Source organism: Rhinatrema bivittatum, chromosome 3 (genome assembly GCF_901001135.1).
Source record: "Rhinatrema bivittatum chromosome 3, aRhiBiv1.1, whole genome shotgun sequence".
NCBI lineage: Eukaryota > Metazoa > Chordata > Amphibia > Gymnophiona > Rhinatrematidae > Rhinatrema > Rhinatrema bivittatum.
In genome coordinates this window covers 375,041,452-375,065,959 of record NC_042617.1, presented here as the reverse complement: position 1 = coordinate 375,065,959, position 24,508 = coordinate 375,041,452, and the positions used below count along the sequence as shown (strand labels likewise).

General features: G+C 44.6%; 1 protein-coding gene across 3 annotated transcripts in view; it reads left to right on the top strand.

Annotated features, from left to right (window-relative positions):
- The window catches only part of TTK (TTK protein kinase), a 209,978-nt gene that overhangs the window by 110,166 nt on the left and 75,304 nt on the right, over window positions 1-24,508 (top strand). The gene's annotated exons all lie outside the window — the stretch shown is intronic.

The window sequence follows — 24,508 nt, the reverse complement described above, 5'->3', positions numbered from 1 at the left end:
CCACCCTAACAGGGCCATGCCCCGGATAGTTCAAAGGGTCTTCCCAAGTGGAGACCCTCTGAGGTGGTCGCCATATTGCCCGCGTGGTCGCCGTCAACATCTTGGCCCTATTTGCCGCTCTGTCCGCCATCTCAATCCGGGTGCACAAGGCTAGCTAGGCACACAAAATTCTTGTGCGCATAAGATATACGCACATCGCACGCCTACTGGGCTGAGCGTATACCTGCGACTTGGGCGTACAACTATGCGCACAACCCGCATGCACATCTTAGACACGCCAGAGCGCATAAGGGTTTACGCACCTATAGCCATGGCACCACCAGAAACGGGGATCGAGGCTCAAGGCCTCTGCTCAGCATGCCATATCAGAACCGCACAAAGCGAAGATGCCAATGCCCTGTGCGCTCAGTGCGAGGAGGCCCTGGGAGATCCAGTCCCACCCAGGGCCGAGTATTAGCACCTCAATGAGTACCCCGGACGTAGCAAATTCCAGCGGGACACCCCCTCAGATGGGGACCCCCAGGGACTCAATCCCCCTTAGCTTGGACCCAGCGTCTATCTCATGGGTGGAATTCTTCAAAAGGCTACACACCTTCGTCCACATGCAGACGGAGCCTCCGGCTAAACAGCCACAGCCTCCACCAGAGGACCTTTATGCCCCAGGCCCCTCTAGGCCTAGACAAATGTTTCCACCGCCCAGAAGCCCCACCTATGGTGACACGGACAACTCTGAAGAGGAAGCAGATCCCCTAGAACAGAGCTTTCCAAACTGTGTGTCGCGACACGTTAGTGTGTCGCCTGCAGTCTGCAGGTGTGTCGCGCGAACGTAGCACATTAAAACCCGGTCCACATAGCCACATAGCCACTCCGGCGGCCAAAGACCTTCTGACATGCCCAAAAGTGGATGCCATGGTCTGCGCGGTCTCGAAGCGCACTACTTTCCCAGTGGAGGGAGGAGCAGCGCTCAAAGGTGCTCATGACCGGCGTCTGGAATCCATCCTTAATCAGTCCTTTGACGTCACTGCTATGTCCCTACAAATAGTGGCCTGCTGCACCATAGTGACACATGCCTGCCTCTCTCAGACCAGGAGCAACACTCCTGGGGAGGCCATGGAACCAGCAGTATCATTCCTTGCGGACACTGCCTCCGATCTGGTGCGCACAGCAGCCAGAGGAGTGTCATCAGCTGTGGCTGCCAGGAGACAACTCTGGCTCCGAAGCTGGTCGGCCGACGCATCTTCCAAAACGCGTCTCACAAGGATGCCGTTCAAAGGATCCCTCCTCTTCGGCTGCGAACTAGAGAAACTGGCCAACAAATGGGGTGAGTCCCCATTGCCGCGCCTACCGGAGGACAGGAATAAGAGAAACCAGCGACCCTTCCCCCAGTCCTCCAGGGCAGAGATTCACAGCGCTTCAATCCATACAGAAGCAACTATCAAGCGCCTGCCCTACGGGCAGGAACCAGTCCTTTCGGAACAAGCACAACAAGAGGGGAACCAGCTCGGGTCCAGGCCCCAGCCGCACCCCACAATGAGATTCAGCTGAACCGTCCAAGGGAAGAAGTCACAAGGAGCAGACTAGCCCTATTCTACCACAGATAGCTCGAGATAACTTCGGACAAGTGGGTCCTAGCCATCATTGATGAGGGGTACTATCTGGATTTCCTACTAACCTCTCCGGACAAGTTCGTGGAATCCTCCTGCCACGACCTCTCCAAGAGGGTAGCAGTGGAAGCTACACTAACCAGACTACTGGTCCTCGAGGCCATAACCCCAGTGCCTCCAAAAGAAATAAATACTGGGCATTATTCCACTTATTTTATCGTTCCCAAGAAAGAGGGGACGTTCAGGCCCATCCTGGTCCTCAAGTCGGTCAACCGCCACCTGAGGATTCCCCGCTTCCACATGGAAACCCTATGCTCGTAATAAGGGCAATGCAACCAGGAGAGTTTCTCACATCCCTGGATCTTTCTGAGGCCTACCTACACATCCCAATTCATCAGGAACACCAGCGCTTCCTACCCTTCAAAATCCTGGACCGTCACTACCAGTTCTGGGCACTACCCTTCGGGTTAGCCACAGCACCCCGGACGTTCACCAAGATCATAGTAGTGGTGGCGGCAACACTGAGGAAGGAAGGAATCCTCGTACACCTTTACCTAGACGACTGGCTGATCAGGGTGAAATCCCCAAAGGAAAGCCACCAAGCAACCAACAGAGTCAAAACTCTACTGGAGAGCCTAGGATGGGTGGTCAACACAAACGAACGTTGTCTACAACCCTCACAGTCTCTAGAATACCTAGGAGTCCGATTTGACAGCAAAGAAGACAAGGTCAGCCTGACTCCCACAAGGAGATCAAAACTGAGGAACCGGTTACAAACTCTGCTGAGCGAACCTCGCCCCACAGCATGGGATTACCTGCAAGTCCTCTATCTGATGGCATCCACACTGGAAGTAGTGCCATGGGCGCAAGCTCACATGACACCCCTACAGTGCTCACTTCTATCGCGATGGAATCCACTGTCTCAGAACTATGCCGTACATCTATCACTCCCGGGCAGAGCCCGGACCCAGCTATGGTGGTGGCTGCAGGTCAGCCACCTGAACCAGGGATCAGGATCAGGTCAGCCATCTTCTCCAACTTGGACCCTGCTCACCACAGACGCCAGCCTAAGAGGATGGGGAGCACACTGCGAGGAGTCAACCCCCTCCCAAGGGCAGTGGAACGCAGAAGAGTCGGGATGGAACATCAACCGCCTAGAAGCACGGGCGGTCAGACTAGCCTGCTTATGATTCGCCCACAGACTCCGAGACAGAGCGGTCAGAGTAATGTCGGACAACGCCACGACAGTGGCCTACATCAACCGTCAGGAGGGAACCAGAAGCCAACAGGTGTCTCTAGAAATAGACCCCCTAATGTCGTGGGCGGAAGTAAACCTCCAGGAGATCTCAGCCTTCCACATCGCCGGGAAAGACAACATCACGGCAGACTATCTCAGCAGAGAAAGTCTAGACCCAGGAGAATGGAAGCTGTTGTCCGCAGCGTTCCAAATGATAGTGAACCGGTGGGGGACACTAGACATGGACCTTCTGGCAAACTGGTCCAATGCCCAAGTACCCAGGTATTTCAGCCGCAGGCGGGAACCTCAGTCCCAGGGGATTGATGCCCTGGTACAGACCTGGCCTTCTCGCCGTGGCCCCTATTGGGTGCAATCATTCACAAGATACAGCTACACAGGGGACTAGTATTTCTGGTGGCCCCGGACTGGCCGAGAAGACTACTGGCAGGGACCCCCCTGCCACTGCCTCCACACAGAGACCTGCTTCACCAAGGGCCAGTCCTCCACGAGGATCCAGCTCAATTCTCTCTTACGGCCCGGCCATTGAGAGGGCTCGCCTGAGAGAGCGGATACTCGGGGGGCTGTAATCGACACCCTACTCCGAGCACACAAGTTCTCCACATCTTTAACGAATGTAAGGATTTGGAGAGTATTCGAAGCCTGGTGCGAAGACCACGACATCACACCACGCTTAATTAAAGTTCCCGTGTTCCTGGAATTCCTACAGAAGGGTCTGTCCCTCAACTCCATCAAGGTACAGGTGGCTGCATTGTCATGCTATGGCACCAAGAGCGAGGGCGACAGCATAGCCTCTCACCCGGACGTTTCATGCTTCCTGAAAGGAGTCAAACATATCCGCCCACCCCTAAAGTGGCCGGTACCTCTTTGGAATCTCAACCTGGTCCTGGACTTTGTAGTAGGAGCCTCCTTCAGGCCCCTCCGAGGACTGTCTCTCTGACTATTAAATTTAAAGACAGCATTCCTGCTGGCAGTTTGCTCAGCCCGCCGCATTTCAGAACTACAGGCACTGTCCTGCCATGAGCCGTTCCTCAGGCTCACCCCGAGAACCATCCAGCTATGCACTGTCCCTTCGTTCCTTCCCAAAGTGGTGTCGCACTTCCATCTTAACCAAACCATCTCGCTACCATCGCCGGATGAGTTTAAGAATTCGGAAGAAGCTCGTAGTCTGTGCCACCTCAACTTCTGCAGACTCCTATCCAGATACCTTGAAATGTCGGAACTCGTACGAAAAACGGGCCACCTATTCGTCCTTCACAGTGGGAAGAGACAAGGGGAAGCAGCCTCGCGGGCAACCATAGCCCGCTGGATCAAGGAGGTCATCAAGGCGGCCTACGTAGAAGCAGGCAAGCCGCCACCTCTACAGATAAAGGCCCATTCTACTAGAGCCCAGGCAGTGTCCTGGGCAGAAAGTAGAATGTTGTCACACGTCGAGATTTGCAGGGCGGCGACATGGTCCTCCATCCACACCTTCTCCAGGTTCTACCGCCTGGATGTTCAGGCTCGGGAGGACACGGCATTTGCAAGGGCAGTACTAAGGTGGGTCACAGGCAGCCTCCCACTTGGTTTGGGAGTAGCTTTTATACATCCCATTGGTCCTGAGTCCATCTGCTACACGCTAGGAAATGGACAAATTACTTACCTGATAATTTCGTTTTCCTTAGTGTAGACAGATAGACTCAGCATCCCACCCTTGGCTGGTGTTACTCATGGAATTTCGAATGATACAAGGGTAAGCCATGCTTTTATTCACTTTGGACACCCATCCTACCAGGTGTCGATTCTTTCCGGTTGAGGGCACTGGCGGTCTCCAGCTATAGCCAATTCAACCAGATCAAGTTAATCAAGTTATAAAGTTTAACCAAGTTATGAAGTTATTCAAGTTAATCAAATTAGTCAGTCACACATATATCCACAATGCTTTTCTAGGAGAATACTGAAGAGCTGCATTTCCTGCAGGGGTATATGTACTGAGGCTGAAGTCAGATTGAAATCTGATCTGTCTCCAATGGCTATCAGGGGTACTATACCCATTGGTCCTGAGTCCATCTGTCTACACTAAGGAAAACGAAATGATCAGGTAAGTAATTTCTCCAATGTTGGTGTTGCTTTATTTTTTCATTAAACTTTTTATATGTTGATGTATGATATTGACATGAACAAAATAAAAATCTTGAATTAAAAAAATGGATTGCTATCTGTGTTAGCAACTAAAAGACTGGTACAATAACCACCCAAGTAATTTTGCTAAAACTTGGTGGGTTGCCTGCTGTCATTGGTCTAGCCCTAATTAAGAAATTGCAGGTTAATCCAACAAGCTGTTGGCATGTTATTGGGGGGGGGGGGGGGGGGGGGGGGGGGCTTTGCATTTTGTGACTGCTAGCAAAGGAAACCATGCATCTCTAGCAACTACATTTGTTCTACTGTTTAATTTTGAAAGGCATGTGAAGCTAGTTGAAGAGTGGTGGATGTACATTCATGAGAGAGCTTTATTTAAAAAGCATTTCTGAATCGCTCTTCCAAACTTAAAAAACAAAAACAAAACAGGTTTGCATAACAACTATACTATTTGTGTTATGTGACACTGAACAAGGTATAAGGCTGAGAAAAATTGGCAGATGTGTGCAAATGTAGGACTGAACAAGACAGTGATGTTAAGGCTGAAACTTTGAAAGGAGGACAGCAATGAAACACAATGGAAATAGGAGGAAATAGCTGGAGCGAACATATCACATAGACCAGTGGTTCCCAACCTAGGGTCTGTGGATTCCCAGGGGGGTCCTCTAGAAAGAATGCAAGAGTTTTTTTTATCTAGAGAGAAAAGGAGCAGGCTTCTGCTACTTGTGATTATTTGAGCTGTTTTCAGAGGTCAGTAGAGGGAGAGTGGGGCCTATTATGGCCCTTGAAACATCCCCCCACGTTGCAGACCAGGAGGAAGAGGAACAGAGAGGGGCAATTCGCACCCATTAGAAGCCTCAAACCACACTGCTGCCACATGGTTAGCAGAGGTGGAGAAGAGAGAGGGACTTACTGCAGCCCTCGAGAGTCATAAACCCCACTGCTGCACAGTGAGGATGTGGGGAAGAGCGGCCAGTTTCAGCTGTTAGAACCTTTGCAGCCTCTGTTGCCCACTGAGGGAAAACTAGATTATCACACCAGTGAGAAACATTTCCCAGTACTGCCACGAACTCTGCTACTGGCCTGACAGAGAGAGAAAAGAGGAGAGCTGCACCAGGCAAGTGAGTAGAATGGCTCAAAGGAAGAAAGGAGAAAATAGGACTGGGGTTGACAGTATGAGGGGAAAGACAGAGGGGAGAAAGAATGAGACAAGAAAGAAATGGAGAATAAAGAGGGAGACAGGAATCCTTGATTGATCTAGTGAAGGGGAGTAAGAGTGGCTGGCAGCATATATGGAGAGAGAAGGAGAGGACCCCAGGAATCATACTGGACAGAGGTAAAGAGAGAGGGAAGGATTAGAGGACCACCATGGTTCAGGAGGGAAGAAGGGAAAGATGACCAGGGATAAAGGAGGAGGAAGAACAAGACAGTAGCCAGGTATGGATATGACATTAAACACACAAATTATTTAGAAGACAGAGACACAGAAATCTCATTAGCCGCCTTCCCATTGAAAAGCAGACTATTTTGCTTTTTCTAAAATCTAAATTTGTCTTTCTGTATGCATTTGTAAAAATCATAAATGAAAATAAAAAATATATAAGAAAAGGCTAAAGGGGTCAATTTTCAGGGAGAGTAAGTTTCCAAACTTTTTATGTGAGTAAATAGGTTTATCCATGTGAAAAGGCCCCTTTGAAAATTTCTAATCCCTGTCCCTGAGTGTAAAATTACCTGCACTGTGAACATCATGCAGACTTTTACCTGTGGGGAGGGAAAAAGGTGCAGGGCTAGGTGGGTGGAAGGAAAGTACATGCAGAGATTTACTGTAATTTCAAAATCCTCATGCATACTTTCAAAGCAGATGAAAAATACACAGGAACAAAAGCACTGACTTTCCCCCACTAGCCCGAGTTTTCTAACTGATTCTCTGTGGACAATTTCCCTTAGAAAATTAGATTGCGGATGTGCTGATGTTCTGCCAGGCCATACTAAGTTGTCAAACTAGAACTTTTTTGAACTGGCTTCCTTTTCCCCACTGCAGCTGGATAGGAAGGTGACATGGTCTCTACCTTCAATTTATGAGGGCAAACTTTTGATAGCTTTGGAAATTGTTCTCCCTACATACTCGGATCAGTTTATACATTATGAATGATTCTGGAGTGCATCTAATTATTTATTTTGTTATGGCATGTAAAAATTGAAGAGGTGTGTGAGCGTCCGTGACACCTTTTAACGCTGAAAAGAGGTCTGTGCTCCCTGAAAGGTTGAACTCCTGATGTAGACAGTACTTACGTATACGTCTCTGTAGAAACGAGAATGCCGTACACACTTCCTGGGATACTTTGAGTTTACACGTTTTCTTCTTGTTAAGATGGTGCTCTATCCAGAACCCTATGAAATGTAACATCATACATATTTTTAATGCTACATTTCATATAGTATATATGCAGGTAATTTTACATTCAGGGACAGGGATTAATAATTTTCAAAAAGGCCTTTTCACAAGGGTAAACAAATATTTTAACATTCAATATTTGTTACATTTCATATAGTGTGTGTGTGTGTATATATATACTACTCTGCGACCTGAATAAAGGGGAGGCAACTTATAACATTAAGGAAAAGACAGTTTGAAAAAGTAGTTTCTTAGCATTCGGATAGGTGGATCCACATCCAGTGGGTTATGCACCTCTACCAGCAGATACAGAGCAAAGCTGACGTCATGGTATATATACCCCTGCACTGACATCAGTCTACCAGTATTCTCCGTCTCCAGCAGATGGGGGAAGTACATCTCACTACCTAGGATTGTGTTAAGTTGTTTTTTAGCGAAGGAGAAAAGAAGGAAGTTTATTACCCCGCTCTCATGTGGTTATACCAAATGGTCCCTCCCTCAGTCAGATTCCTGAGGTGATTTCTTCGGATCCTTCCCTCAGATGAGTGCCTTGGTCTGGTAGCTGGTTTTTGCCAGTGTGGACTTTTTTTTTTTTTTTAACAAAGGCAAGCGAGTGCAGGAGGCAGGGCATGGTGTGAAGGTATGTGCCTTTTCCCTCCAGAGCTGGAGATCAACTCTACTTGGCCAGGATGAGCTGCACTCAGGTAAACAGTAATTTAAAAAAAATATAAAAACATAAAGAGGGTGAGTTGATTTAGGGATTCCTCTTCGGTCTCCATGCTCCGTACCCACCTCTGGGGGGACTTGGGCAGCCTGATGGGTTGAGCTGCATTCTGGGCTAGGTCCCGCTGTCAGGCTTAGATTGTTTTGCTGTACAATAGGCCGTGGCGGTGTTCGCATGATTTTTTTCTCTGCACATAAGGCTGCCCTCTTCAGTTTTGTTGGTTCACGCTTACACGCCCTGCTGTGTGTCTAGTTTTGAACCTAGCTGGATGTTTAGTTGGATGCTCAGTTGTGCGCCTAATTGGACGCACAGTGTCGTGGTTCAGGGCATCTAACTGAATAAGGGCCTTTCCCTGTACGTACCTGGATCAGTCCAGACCCTGGGTTATGTCACCAATCCAGCAGAGGGAGGCAGAGAAAACATTCTAATGACTCTTACGTATACCCTGGTGCACCACCTGCAGTCAATCAGTATTTCTCCGTCTCCCAGCAGAGGTGGACGTCCCTAACCCCTGCAGTCTGTGGTAGTTTGTTATTTTTTAGTCAGGTAGTTTAGGAGTTAATTTTTTTGCAGGCTTTCTTTTTCTTTTGAAGAGAGCCTGTTCTTTTCATTTAAGTTATTTAAAAAAAAAAGTTTTGTTTTTTCTTCACAGCCATTTCACTGCCTCCCAGGAGGTTGCCAAGTCCTGGGAGGACTATCCCTCCTGGTTTTTGAGGCTGCCGGAGTTGGGGAGGTTTTGTACCCAGCAACCACTCCTCGCAGGGGTGATACCAGGGGGCCCGGCTCACTCACCCAGCTGAATTGTTGTTTACTTACCTTTTGGTGTTCGGTGGGTCCGTGCCTTTGTTTTTCGCCGGGGTTTCTTTTAGTTTTTTAGTTTATTTCATACTTTTTATTTCACGCCGTTTTTTCTTTATAATGCCGCGAGGCGCGGCCTGCCGCGCTTGTGGAGATGTGCTCGCGCGTCTCTCCAGGGAGAGTCTCTGTTCATCCTGTTTCCCTGGGGGGGAAGGCTCATCAAGTTTGCCAATTTAAAAAAAAAAAAAAAAGACTCTGCCACTTCGTGTGGCCCCAAAACCTCGGCCCAGCTGCTCTCCTGCCCCGGACTCTTTTAGCTGCAGTGCGGGAACTGAGGCACTCCTGTCTACTCGGAGGGTGGTGACACAACAAGCTATTCAGGCTGCTTCTGACCCGCCTCCGCTGTCGCCGCAGCCGGCGGTCCCTGGGGGGGGGGACAAGCCGCGCGAAACAGGGCCATATTTTTCAGCTGAAAGCCTGGAGGAGATTTCAGATTCTTCTTCCTCTTCTGCCTTTTCAGGGGATTTTCTTCGTTTTCTTCGCAAAGCTTACAAATCTAAGAAATTTCATAAGAGACTTAAGAGTCTCTCATCTGAACAGAGGTTAAGGCCACGTTCCTCAAAAAGGGCTAGTCCCACGGATTTGGGAGTGGGGTCAGCTCCGAAGTGTCCCCTTCGTCAGGGTCTGGATCAGACAATGTTTTCTTTTTCAGATGATTCTGAGCATGACTCTTTATCTATCCCGGACAAGTCCATGCCGGAGGGGGATTTAAATGAAGACCCTGCTTTGAGTATTAGTTCAGACCCTCATGTTGCGGATGGGAATGACCCCAAAGTAGTCCGCCTGTTTAGAAGTGAAGCACTTAGTCCCTTAATTCCAGCAATTTTACTGGAATTGGGTCTCGAGGTTCCAGTAAAGGATTTTCGGATGGGTGACGTTGACCCAGTTTTGCTTGGCCTTAGAGGTCCCACGACATCATTTCCTTTTCATCTTTCTCTCACTGACCTTATGTACCGGGAGTGGGATACTCCTGAGTTGGGGCTTAAGGTAGCACGAACCATGGAAAAATTGTATCCATTACCTGAGGAAGATTTGGAAATTTTAAAATTTCCTAAGGTGGATGCCGCTGTTTCAGCCGTCACTAAGCAAACAACTATTCCAGTAACTGGGGCTACAGCTCTTAAAGATCTCCAAGATCATAAGCTGGAGGTTCAGCTTAAGCACATTTTTGAGGTTTCTGCTCTTGGTGTGCGGGCGGCCATGTGTAGTAGCTTGGCTTTGCGAGCTGGACTAAGATGGGTCCAGGCTTTACAAAACAATTCTAATCCTAGGCCTAGAAGCTCTCTTTCATCTCACTCTCGTTTTCGGTCTAAAAGAAGATTTCGTTCTTCTCGTCCGTCGGCTCCTCCAGCTAAACAGTCTTCAGGTAGACAACAGAATTGGTCTCAGTCCTTTCGTGGCCGGTTCCCTTGTGGAATCTTAATCTAGTTTTGGAGTTTTTGGCAGGGCCTTCCTTTTGGCCGCTCCGCAGTCTTTACTTTCTCATCAGTTAAGTGTGCTGCGGCAGTCAAAAAAAAAAAAAAAAAAAGCAAACAAAATGTTGGGAATAATTTAATAGAAAGTGAATGGTGAATAAAACAGAAAATGTCATAATGCCTCTATCTCTCCATGGTGAGACCGCACCTTGAATACTGCGTACAATTCTGGTCGCCGCATCTCAAAAAAGTTATAGTTGCGATGGAGAAGAAACAGAGAAGGGCAACAAAAATGATAAAGGGGATGGAACAGCTCCCCTATGAGGAAAGACTAAAGAGATTAGGACTTTTCAGCTTGGAGTAGACACGGCTGAGGGGGGGATATGATAGAGGTGTTTAAAATCATGAGAGGTCTAGAACGGGTAAATGTGATTCGGTTATTTACTCTTTCGGATAATAAAACTAGGGGGCACTCCATAAAGTTAGCATGTGGCACATTTAAAACTAATCGAAGAAAGTTCTTTTCACTCAATGCACAGAGTTTGTTGCCAGAGGATGTGGTTAGTGCAGTTAGTGAAGCTGTGTTTAAAAAAGGTTTGGATAAGTTCTTGGAGAAGTTCTTGGAGAAGTCCATTACCTGCTATTAATTAAGTTGACTTAGAAAATAGCCACTGCTATTACTAGCAACAGTAATATGGAATAGACTTAGTTTTTGGGTACTTGCCAGGTTCTTATGGCCTGGATTGGCCACTGTTGGAAACAGGATGCTGGGCTTGATGGACCCTTGGTCTGACCCAGTATGGTATGTTCGGCACATCGCATCTCTGAACTACAGGCATCTCTGAACCATTCCTCTAGATGACTCCAGGAGCATTACAAATTCGTACTGTTTTATCCTTCATGCCCAAGGTAGTCTCGGACTTTCATTTGAATCATTCCATTTTGTTACCATCCCTAGATAAGTACATGGAACGTGGAAAAATTCTGCTGCCTCCTTCATTTGAATGTCGGTAGACTTTTCGTGTGGTATTTGGAGGTTTCAGAACCGGTCCGAAAAACAGACTGCCTGTTTGTCCTTTACGGTGGAAGAAAGCAGGGCAATCCTGCTTCGCAGACTACCATAGCTTACTGGATTAAGGAACATAACATGCCATACTGGGTCAGACCAAGGGTCCATCAAGCCCAGCATCCTGTTTCCAACAGTGGCCAATCCAGGCCATAAGAACCTGGCAAGTACCCAAAAAACTAAAGTGGTCACGGGAGCCTGTGTGGTAGTAGCTTTTGTACATCCCATTGGTCCTGTGTGGTAGTAGCTTTTGTACATCCCATTGGTCCTGAGTCCATCTGAATACACGCTAGGAAACGAAGAAATTACTTACCTGATAATTTTGTTTTCCTTAGTGTAGACAGATGGAATCAGCATCCCGCCCATAGTTGCCCAAGAATGGTACCAAGGTTTCGCCTGTGAAGTGGATATCTATTCCAAGAGATTATGGGTAAACAGTCATCCAGTCCTTAGATCAGGGATCTATAATCTTACTAGGGATCTGTGTTTGGTTGAGTACAGTTTCTGTTATCCGTTTTTAATAGTTTTTTCAATAGTATGTCCACAGAGTCTTTTGAAGAGAATAGTGAAGGACTGAGGTCACTGCAGGGGTGTATGTAGGGTAACGTCAGCTTTGAAAGTTGACTGTCTCTATCTGCTAGCAGAGGAGCATAACCCATTGGTCCTGAGTCCATCTGTCTACACTAAGGAAAATGAAGTTATCAGATAAGTATAATTTCTCCATTGTTCCCCATAGTGAGTTTTCAACTTCCAAGGCATAATTCAAATCTAAATCACTGTTGACCAATCAGCATTAGCTGTAATTCCTTCTCTGCTGGGGAAACTTCCTCCGGAATCAATTCAGTAGAAGCAGGAGAGGTAACGATAGCCATTATAGTGGTCGTAGTCACAATTCTTTTGCACAAAAAACTGCATTAACAGTTTAAACATAAAATAATGCAGGAAATGAAAAATCCACAAATAAACACAGTCTCACTAAATATCAAGATGTGTGACTGAATTGAATATATATATATATAACTACTTGAATTGAATCTTCTATATGAAAAAGAGTGACAATCATATGACACTGCAGGATGATTATCATCTGGGCTTAAAATATTGCCCTTCTGTACTGCCTTGGTTTTAATCATCAGTCACTCTTCTTTTGTGGGAAACTCAGAAACACTTATTTATAATGTGAAAAAATGTCAAATGCATACTCCCCTTTCTCTTTTGTGATTAATTTAAAGAAAGGATGCTGCGGTGTTAGTTCCACCATATTCTAATTGAAATGCCAGACATTGCAATGTTTTGGAAGCTCTGGACACTTCCTTCTTCAGGGGAACAATGTTCTCACTCTCAAACATCCAATTAATAAGCTGTTTATAACTAGGAGCAAAAATATTAAAAAGGTAGAAATTTGCTCCACACATCAATTCAATAGACTAGAAAGGAAAAAAATCAATTGAAATTCTCACAGTTCTTAATGGGATATATGGAGTACTGTGCCGGCAAACAATTTTTCAACTTTACTAAAGGAGAAAAAAACTCTGCACATCAAAAAATGTGCTAATCTCTATCTCCCCATTGCATCTTGCTGCTTTCTAAAAATAAAACAAACATACCGGCTTACTTGAATAGCATTGAAACTGCTTCAGTCTCTGGATGTCCGGCGATTCAGCTATCGGGTGGAACACTTAACTGCCGCGGGCAGCATCTCAAGGGCTTTTATGTCATCCAAAATAGCGCGATAAAAGCTGTCGATCAAGCATAACATTTCCTGTTTCTGCCTGGTGCTCAACCGTCACTTGATAGTGCTGTCCATGGTACTGATGTGAGTCTCACAATGTAGGAGTGTCCAATCAAAAAGAGAAAATGAAAAAAAGGAGAAAAATTGAAATAACTGAAAAATAAAAATCCCAGAACAATATTGATCATTCAAACTGTGAAAAAAACTTGATTGGGGTCAATGAATTTACAATAAATACCAGTCTATTTTATCATTTAGCCCCTCTGGTGTAAGAGTCCTTAATTTATATATCCAAAAAGTTTCTGAACGTCGCATACGAGCTGTCGGATCTCCTCCATATGGGGAAGATGGTACCTGTTGTAATATTGTTCATGTCAAATCTTGAAAGCTGTGGCTGTATTGAAGACAGTGTGATACTATGGGAGCGCATTCATCTTTGGTCTTCAAACGACTTCTATGCTCAATCAATCGGGTTCTAATAGGACGTATGGTAAGACACATAATTTGGGCCAAGGACATTGTGGAACACAGATAATATTATCTGATAAGTCGTGGTGTACTGTCTTTTTTTTTTACTGTAACCCCTGAATGAGGGATTTTCCATACTATGCCTTGTATGGTAGAAGTACAAAAATCACGATAGCATGCTGAATTACCAGTCAATGTACTAGATGTGATCTGATTACATGGTAATTGTGCTCTGATTCCTAACTTTAATGTTCTGTCTCTGCATGTATGAAAACAAAGGGGGAATCTTTGAATTCAGGATGTAAACTTAAAACATGCCAATGTCTTGAAACAATTTTGCATATTTTATGGACCATGTTAGAATATCGTAGCACACATACTACTTGATCACAGCTTTTTTTAGATTCATATTGCTAAAGTTGTTGTCGATCTGAAAACCGCGATCTAGTAAAAGCTTTTTTCAAGGCTTTATTAGGATAATCTCTTTCCCATGTGGAGGGGATCTGACAGCTTGTCTGCGATGTTCAGAAACATTTTGGATATATAAATTAAGGACTCTTACACCGATCCTATGCCCGAGACAATGGGGCGTCCAGGGGGACTGTTCAATGTCTTAAGGGAGAGTGTAAAACATGGGTACTTTAGTTACTGTGCAACAAGCTCTTGATTCACATCAAATTACCTCCCGGGAAGCGATTTATTTTTTACAGACTGATTTTCCTAAAAGTCATTGAACAGTCCCCCCTGGACGCCCCATCGTCTCGGGCATAGGATCGGTGTTGGAACCTTTGTACCAATTTGTGGACAATTTTTTACAACCATTAGTTTGTAAAAGCCGGTCCCATGTCCGAGACTCTAATCATTTCATTAGCATTTTGGATAACATATCTTTTCCCTCTGATTCCTGTTTTTTGGTCACTTTACACATTGGAGAATGTTTGAATATAAAGAAACACTGATACTAGTAGAAGAGATTTTGAACCAAAGTCCAGGTCCCTGCCGTATCTCCACATCTTTTTTACTTTCTCTCTCAAAATTAGCTCTTCCCAGGAATTACTTCCAGTTTCAAACGACTATTTATCAGCAAATAAAAGGGACTGCCATGGGGGCTACCATGGCTCAAAGCTTAGCCTGTTTGTTTGTTAGTAAATTTGAGGAGGATTTCATTTATCCTTCTTCCTGGTCATCCTTTATTTATTCATGGTATAGATACATAGATTCAAAAAAAATATTTCTCTCAGGCTTATGAATCCTCTATGTAAATATACAAAGAACAAACCACAATTTCAGAGGAACCAATCTCTCATACTCACTTCATTTAAATATCAATGGGAAATTGTATCAGAACATAATGTGCTCTTGGTCGTCTGGCTCTTGCCCACAAAGGGCTGCAACCAGTATTGTGTATGTGGCACTCACGATCACCTCATTTACTCTTTCCCAGTATTTTTTTTTTTTTTTAAAGACTTCAATCATGCATATTGTCACCAATATTAAAACCCTTATCAATGGTGCTTATTTTCAATCACTTATAACCACTTATCTTAATTGTTGCCCAACACCTTAGTGCTCCAGTCTTTCGTTTCTCTTTTTGTAGATGCTGTCCGCCACGTTGCACACACTATTTCTTTCTATAGTGTGTGTTTTCTTTCCACTGTGCTTCACTCGCGCTTCACTTGCTTGTTCAATGTTGATTTCTTCTCTCTCTCTCAGTGCTGTCTGCCACTATTGTACACGCTGTGTATCTCCCGACATCGGCAATGTTTCGGCGGCTACTACCGCCTTCTTCAGGGGAATCTTTCAGTTTTGCGGCCATACCCGGCTCCTTCCCACAGCACACTTCCAAAAACAGCACTTCTCGCTCAGCATGTGCTGTGGGAAGGAGCCGGGTATGGCCGCAAAACTGAAAGATTCCCCTGAAGAAGGCTGTAGTAGCTGCCGAAACATTGCCGATGTCGGGAGGTACACAGCGTGTACAATAGTGGCAGACAGCACTGAGAGAGAGAAGAAATCAACATTGAACAAGCGAGTGAAGTGCGATGGAAAGAAAACACACACTATAAAAAGAAATAGTGTGTGCAACGCGGCGGACAGAATCTACAAAAAAGAGAAACGAAAGATTGGAGCACTACGGTGTTGGACAACAATTAAGATAAGTGGTTATGTGATTGAAAATAAGCACCATTGATAAGGGTTTTAATATTGGTGACACAATATGCATGATTGAAGTCTTAAAAAAAAAAAAAATAATGGGAAAAAGTAAATGAGGTGATCGTGAGTGTCACATACACTATACTGGTTGCAGCCCTTTGTGGGCATGAGCCAGACGACTGTAAGAGCACATTATGTTCTGATACAATTTCCCATTGATATTAAATGAAGTGAGTGTGAGAGATTGGTTCCTCTGAAATTGTGGTTTGTTCTTTGTATAGATACATAGATGACTTTTTTTTTTTTGATTTGGACAGGGACAGATATCCAATTCTTTTTATTTTTAGACTGGTTAAATTCCTGCAATGATCATTAAAGTTTAACTTCTCCATTGACCCAGTTAAAATTTATTTTCTAGATGTATAGGTTGAGATCCAAGATGATTCATTTACAACTTCCATTTTTCACAAAAGTACAGACCATAATACATTGCTTAGGTTTGATAGTCATCATCCATTAACTTTAAGAATGAACATCCCAGCTGGCCAACTACTCAGACTGCGATGTCACTGCTCTTCACGAGCAGACTTTATACTCCAAGCTAAGCAGATTCTTCTTAGGTTTAGGGAGAGAGGGTACCCCCAGCGAGTATTTTGGAAAGCTTTCAAGAGAGCTCTCTGTTAATCGAGATTTATTATTCATCCCTCAAGCTAAGACGACTGACACATGCATAAATTGTATTTTACCTTACTCTACCCATGTAAACAATATTACCAAGATTATAAAACGCCACTGGTCTATGTTGGCTTTGCACAAGGTCTTTGATTGTCCATTACGTTTTTCATTCTGTCGTGTTAGAAGTCTCAAGGATCTCCTAGTACATTCCCATTTTCAGGACTCACCTATGCTAATCCCGCAAGGTTACTCAGGTCATCAACCATGTGGGCACTGTTCAGTTTGCCCCCACGCCATACTCACATTGATCTTTGAACATCCCTTTTCTCACAAAAAATTTAATTTAAACTTTTCAACCTCATGTCAGTCCTGGGGGGTAATTTATGTAATTTTGTATCCGTGCTCAAAAATGTATGTAGGGAAGACTACCCGCCCGATTCGCACTAGAATTGTGGAACATCACTCAAATATTAAGAATAAATGATAGACAGTCCCTTTAGTTACCCACTGGCTTGCACTAGGACATTCAGAAACTGACATTAAATTTTTTGTCATTGACCTGTTGCTTCCACCATCTCAAGGCGGCAATTTCTCAGAGATGTTAATTAGTAGAGAGCAGAAGTGGATTTTTAAACTTGATTGTTTACATCCGAAGGGGTTGAACAACGACACTGAATGGCAATACTTTGTATAATATTTATAATACTGTGGTTTCCTTTGTGTAACTCTGGTTCTTGATTGTTGTTTTAAGCAGATACACCTCTCTCTCCCATTGGCTCCCCTTTTCGCACCAAAATTTCTCCCTTAAACGCCGGGTCCTGTTTTTACTGTTCGCGCTCCTTGCTTTGTCAACTCTATGAATGTAACGCTGCATCTAAGGTATGTTTCATCAGCAAAAATTTCTTGGTTATTTACCACTAGTTGTTGGTCCCTACAAGTAACCTTATACAAGTATTGTTTATATTTTAATTTTAAAGTGTGCATTTCATCCTTCCCGACGCAGCCTTCAGGCGAAACACGGGTCCGTGTCGGGGGACCCTAAAGAGAACTGTTCATGTTTGACTATTGAGCAATGGTGTTGCCACGTTGAAAAATAAAGAAATCTTTTTGAATCTTCAAAATTGTTGGACCACCTAAGTTTCTTTTCATCTCCTTTTGGCATTGAATATTTGGAGTGCATTTTCCTGGTTCCATTATTTGTGGTTTTGGGCATTTCACTTAGAACATGGTGGCACTAACATCACAGCATTCTTTCTTTAAATTATTCACAAAAGGGAAAGGGACGTAACATGTGACATTTTTTCACGTTATAAATAAGTGTTTCTGAGTTTCGCACAAAAGAAGAGTGACTGATTAAAACCAAGGCACTATAGAAGGGCAATATTTTGATCCCAGATAATAATCATCATGTAGTGTCATATGATGGCCACTGTTTTCCATATATAAGATTCAATTTAAGAAGTTTTATATATATATATTCAATTCAGTCACACATCTTGATATTTAGTGAGATTGTGTTTATTTGTGAATTTTCATTATTCTTACACTTTGTGGGTTATAGAATATTGTTCAGTATGGAAATCAAAAATAGTCATATGAAATGATTAGTCTTAGGTTTTTTTTCCCATTTAAGTTTCCAGTTGTTGGTCTAATTGAGAAGTAGCTAGTAAATGTTTGTAACCCAAATGCCTGATTTTCAAGCACTGAAGCATAGCTTACAGATGACTGAACATTCTTCCAGTTTTTTTTTAAAGCCCCTTTTTATATGTCTAACCCTTCTACGTCTACCTTGTTGTTTTTCTTTTGTATCATCTGCAAATAATTGTATATTTCACTCTCATTCTGCTGCAATGTCGCTAATAAGGATATTGAAAATAACTGACCATAGCATTAAGCCCTAGAACCCTATGGGTTACTTTACCTTTATCAAAATAGACTATTGATTACCAGACTTGAGTTCTCTTGTTTAACCAATTCCTCACCCAGTTAGCAGCTTTCTGTCCTTCCGTACTGAACAGTTCATGTACCAATCTTCTAAGCCAAACGGGAGATAGGTAATACTACTGTTCTTACACTACTTTTATCACCTCATTAAAGAACTCAAGCAGGTTTGTCTGATAGGATCTTACTTCTGTGAAACCATGTTTGGAATCCAGAAATCCACTTTTTTCAAGTGCTACACTCTTATAGTGTTTCTTTAGATTTGCTTACTTTTAGAATTAGATTGATTTGTTCTGTAGTTGACTGCCTTATCTCAGCCTGGTTTCCATATTTGTGCAGTAGGACTAGATCTGCTTTCCTCCAGCCTCTTGAAGCCTAGCTTGTATCTAAAGGCAAGTTGAAGAGAGCTGTAAATGATTTAATCTGTACTTTTTTCATTATCCAGCCAGACCAGTATTTCTCAATCTTTTGTATGCCAGGGACCATTCTAGCTACCTTCCTTAAATTACATGGACCAGTTTTAGCGTTGTTAAACAGGGGAAAGGATATACTCCCTCCGCCACTCGGTTTTTAATCTCATGAGTCAGCCCTGTATCTGGTCTGTATCATTTTAGGAAGGTAAAGAGCAGTTTAAAAAAAATTTATTTAAAAAAATTGATTGCTTTTTTCTTTTTAAGCCTTCTCTTCGCCCTAGCTCTCTCTCTCCCCCTCCCAGCCAGGCAACAGTATTGTCTTTAGAAAAGAAAAAATACCTTCCTTTCCTTCCCAGCCAGTCAGCCACTAGCTTGTCATTTCCCTCCTTATCTCTCCCTCCTATTTGCCAGTCAATATAACACTACTGCAATTAATACCCCCACCCCATGGAGTTTTTGCCAATTAGGGCAAGTCCAGAGGCCCAGTCTCTGGGAGTGGAAGAACTGCAGCAGAATGTTAATGAGCTGACATAAGACTGAGTCAGTGTCTGCTCTGCTTTTGAGCCCCAAGATTCCATATTCCTTCCTGGCTTCTGAATGGAAGGTGAGTCCTGAATACAGAGCAGCTGCTGGCTCATTAACACTTTATTTATTTATTTAGAGCTTTTTTTATACCGACATTCATGATCCCAATCATATCTGTTTACAATAAACGATGGTGCAATAACATTAACATCAACCTCAACAATAGGCGAGAAGTGATAAAAGTTACAATAAAACAGGGGCACTCGAACTGGGAAGAGGAAGAGCCGAAGATATGGGTAACTCAGAGATAAATAATATCCGGTTATACACTCATGATTGACAGTAGTCTGAACTCATGTCTGAGTACTATCAAATATCTAAATAAGATCATGTACTCAGGCCTGTAATAATATCGTATATTCATGACTAAATAGTGTCATTTCTTAGAACTCTGAACTAACTAATATGGAAACAGAGGCCGAGTCAGTGCAGGGGTACATTGACTGGAGGACCATGAAATTATTGTGGTTGGGGAGGTCATAGCTCAGGTAAGGCATGTAGAAATAGCCAAGTTTTGAGTTTCTTTTTGAATGACAGAATGCATGGATCTTGTCTAAGGTCAGGGGGCATGGTGTTCCAGATGGTTGGTGCCGCTGTCAAGAAGGCTCGATCTTTGGTGGATGAGAGATGAGTGAATTTGGCTGGGGTGGTGTGTAGTGTGCCCTTGTAGGCTTCTCTAATGGGTCTAGAAGAGGAGTGGAGCGTAAGTGGGTAGTGTATATCAATAAGTGTTCTGTTATATATAGCTTTATGGATGATGGTGAGACACTTGTGTAGAATTCTAAAGTTTACAGGAAGCCAGTGCAGGTTTTTCAGGATGGGTGTGATGTGGTCTCTTCTGTTGGAGTTTGTTAAAATTCTGGCGGCCGAATTTTGTAGCATCTGAAGCGGTTTGGTGGTAGAGGCGGGAAGGCCTAGCAGAATCGAATTACACTAATCTAATTTGGAGAATATAATGGCCTGGAGTACCGATCTGAAATCTTGAAAGTACAGGAGCGGTTTGAGTCTTTTTAGTACCTGAAGTTTGAAGAAGCAGTCTTTGGTTGTGTTGGTGATGAACTTTTTAAAATTTAACTGGTTATCAATTATAACGCCGAGGTCTCTTGCTTGGCTGGCCAAGATGTTGGTGTGGATTGAATGTGTGTTATCATTGTGGTTGAGCGATATAAAGAGCATTTCTGTCTTAGATTTGTTAAGAACCAGATTTAAGGTAGTGAGGAGGTCGTTGATATCTTGGAGACATTTGTCCTAAAACTTCAGTGTTTTTGTGAGGGATTCGGTTATTGGGATCAGGATTTGGACATCGGCGTAGAGATAGTGTTTGAGTTTAAGATTCGTAAGCAGCTGGCAAAGGGGAAGAAGGTATAGGTTGAATAGTGTAGGAGACAGAGAGGAGCCCTGTGGAACACCTCTTGTGGTGTTGATGAGCGGAGATTCCTTATTGTTGATCTTTAATTTGTAGCCTCTGTTCGTGAGAAAGGAGTCGAACCATTTGAAAGCCGTACCTTTTATCCCGATGTCTGAGAGTCGTTTAAGGAGAGTGGAGTGATTCACCGTGTCGAATGCTGCCGAGATGTCGAGGAGTATTAGAAGGAAGGACTGACCCGAGTCCATACCCATAATGAGATGATCTGTGAGGGAGATGAGGAGGGATTCGGTGCTTAGTGCTTTGCGAAATCCGTATTGCGATGAGTGGAGAATATTGTTATCTTCCAGGTATTCTGAAAGTTGGATGTTGACTATTTTTTCTGTGATCTTTGCCAGAAAAGGAAGGTTGGAGATGGGGCGGAGGTTGTTGGGTTCTCTGGGGTCTAGGTTTGCTTTCTTGAGAAGGGGTTTTGAGGGTGGCTATTTTTAAGACGTCAGGGACGATTCCTTGAGATAGTGAGCAATTTACGATGTCTGCTAGGTACTTGGAGATGGAGTCTGGCACCGATAGAAGAAGCTTGGTTGGGATTTGGTCAAGTGGGTGGTAAGAGGGTTTCATTTTCTTTATTAGGGATTCAATTTCCAGAGCGGAGGTGAGTTCAAAAAATTCCAGTGAGGGTCCGAAATTTGAGGGGCGGGAGTTGGAGATGCGAGCGGAGGCAGAATTGGAAGGCAGGAGTGTTAGTAGTTTAGAAATTTTGTTGTGGAAAAAAGTTGCCAGTTCATTTGCCTTTGCTTGTGCCTGCTCGTCTGGGATGCATGGAGTAGAGGTTTTTGTGAGCTCAGATACGTAGGAGAATAGAGTCTTAGGGTCAAAGACAAGGTCGTGTATTCTGTGACCGTAGAATTCTTTTTTCGTTCAGAGGGTGGCGTTTCTGTATAAGTGTAAGGCTGATTTGTATGCGTTTAATGTGCTCGGGCATGGGGTCTAACGCCATTTGTTTTCTTTTTGTCTGAGGTTTCGTTTAAGTTCTCTGAGTTCCATGGTGAACCAAGGTTGTTTCCTAATAGGCGTCTGCTTGATTTTTCTGACTGCCTGGGGGCATACTTTGTTCGCTATTGATTCTGTGATGTTAAGCCATGAGCCGAGAGCAGAGTTGGGGTCAGAGACTTCTAGATTGTGGAGTTCCTTTGTTAGATGCTAGCTGAGGACCTCTGGGGAGCAGGATTTCCTGTAGTGTATTGTCGACTGAGTGGGTTGTGCTTTGGGGTTTTCCTTGATTGAGAGGGTGGTGGTGATCAGTTAGTGGTCAGATCATGGGACTGGTGTGCTTTCCGGGGGTTAGAGGGTGAAAGCTGGAGTTGATGAAGACGAGGTCGAGAATATGCCCTGCTTTATGGGTGGGTTTGTTGATGATTTGTGTGAACCCCCATGGCCTTGAGAGAGGTGAGGAATGCTTCACAGTTAGTAGAAAGCGGGATTGAATCGACATGGAGGTTGAAGTCCCCTAAAATCAAGGCGGGGGGCATCTAGGTTGATATGTTTGGCTATGATTTCAATTATGGGGAAGCATCTGTGTCCAGGAGGCCAGGTGGAGCATAGATAAGGAGGATTTGTAGATGGTCGGATCTAAACAGGCCTAGTTCTAATTTAGAGGCTGATTTAATTGGTTGAAGGGTTAGCCTAAGTTCCTTTTTGGCCATTAGGAGCAGGCCGCCGCCTCTTTTTTTTTTTTTTTTTTTTGTCTGGGAAGAGAAAAGACGTCATAGTGATGTTTATCATCACTACGACGTCTCTTCATTTTTAAATCATTATAGTTGGTTTATCAGGGCTGTATCTGTTGCTCTAAGCCAGGTTTCTGTAATGGCGCAGATGTCTGGGTTTGCGTCGAGGAGATAATCATTTAGGATGTGTGATTTTTTTGTGATCGATTGAGCGTTAAATAGCGATACTGAGAGTAGTGCTAGACCCAGTAGTTGGGTGAGAGGCGAGATCATGATGGGGATAAGGGATCTGGTAGTGCGTGTCCGGGTTAATGTGAGAGATATTTCCCTGGTAAGGGCGCTGTGGTGGAGTATGGGAATCGGGTAGCCTTGCGTCATGTTCCCCTTGTGTTCAGGCTGGACTGGTTTTTGGTTGAGTGCCTGTTTATTGGAGCAGTGGGAATCCTGGGGGTGGGATTCTGAAGAGTTGACGTTGGCAGTGTGAAGAGCGGTGTGTCCTGGTGGTCAGGTAGAGGCTGCGAGAGGATTAAGCGTCCTTATTCTGCGAGTGGTTGGGTGAGTGAGAAGCGTCCTTCTGCTGGGAGGGGAGGGTGAATGGAATTGAGAGCGTGCCCGTCTGCTGAGTGAGGAAGGTGAGTGATGGGAGGGTGGCCGTCTGTAGCAGTTATATGTCTGTCTGTTATGTGAGTCTGTTGAGTGTCCGTCTGTAGAGTGGGTCCGTTGGGTGTCCGTCCGTTGAGTGTCCGTCTGTAGAGTGGGTCCGTTGGGTGTCCGTCTGTAGAGAGTTTGTAGAGCGTTGATTTGCTGTGTGAGGAGCATGGATGAATGAAGGCAGAGTGTTTGATGAAGGGTGCTAGGTGTAGTCCCGGTGCGCACAAAGGGGCAGGCCCCTTTGTCGCGCGACGCCAAGTGCCATCGAGCCCTTTAAAGGGCTCTGGGCGCCTTGCTGACGTCTGGTTTCAGGGGCGGTCTTACCGCGCTGGTTTTTCTTTTTTGCTGCTCCTTTTCGGATCGGAGGGTCCGGGCCGCTGAAGCAGCTCTCCCCTCCTCAGGTCCACCTCCCCTGACCCCGACGGGTCAGCGCCGAGAGTGCGGGGAGGGCCGACCTGGGTGGTGGCAAGAGGGGAGCGAAATGGCGCATTTCCGGCCGTCGAGCCCTTTAAAGAGCTCTGGGCGCCTGGCTGACGTCGGCCCCAGGCGCCTTGATGATGTCGGGTTTCAGGGGCGGTCTTACCGTGCTGTTTTTTCTTTTTTGCTGCTCCTTTTCGGATCGGAGGGTCTGGGCCGCTGAAGCAGCTCTCCCCTCCTCATTCAGCTACAGTTTCCCTCCCAGAGATGAGCTTCAGGACCAGCTCAAACTAGAAAAATAAGGTTTGTAGGGCAAAAAGGGTGGGTTAGGAAGTCTCTGGCTGTGGTACAGTGCTGTGGATGCGGTGCAGCTGTAGGTGTAGATCTTGCTTCCTCCTAATCCTCCTCTAGCTCATTTGGAACTCACCTTCATTTCGCTATGATACCATATCCTTCATGTGCAACTACTTGGGTATATGCCTTATTTTATAGCTAGCTTCCCAACTCAGTCTGGTTATTGCAGCACCGGTTCTTGGCTGGGTGTCACACACTAGGGTTCCTTCTAGAACCCTGCACTCATATGCCCTGAGTCCAGCTACTAGGTGCAGCATTCACATAACAGTGGAAAGAACAATCAAAGGAAGAGAGGACAAACCAAGGCTGTGTGTACAGATAGAGGACCCAAAATTGGGCATCAGGATCTATCACACGAGAGGTGTAATTTTTTGCAAGATTATTAAAAATAAGACTAGAAAGTGAAGAAGAAAATCAATTGAATGAGCTAGAGATGATGTGTATCTGTCAAATGCAGTGGCTAGTTTTAAAAGAATGGTAAAGGAGTCAGAGTTTTAGCTGAAAGATGAGTGGATAGAGCAGGATAGTTTCTATCAAATGAAAAGGTTTAAAAGCAAACTGGAATTTATCGATGAGTAAAAGTGGTTTTATTT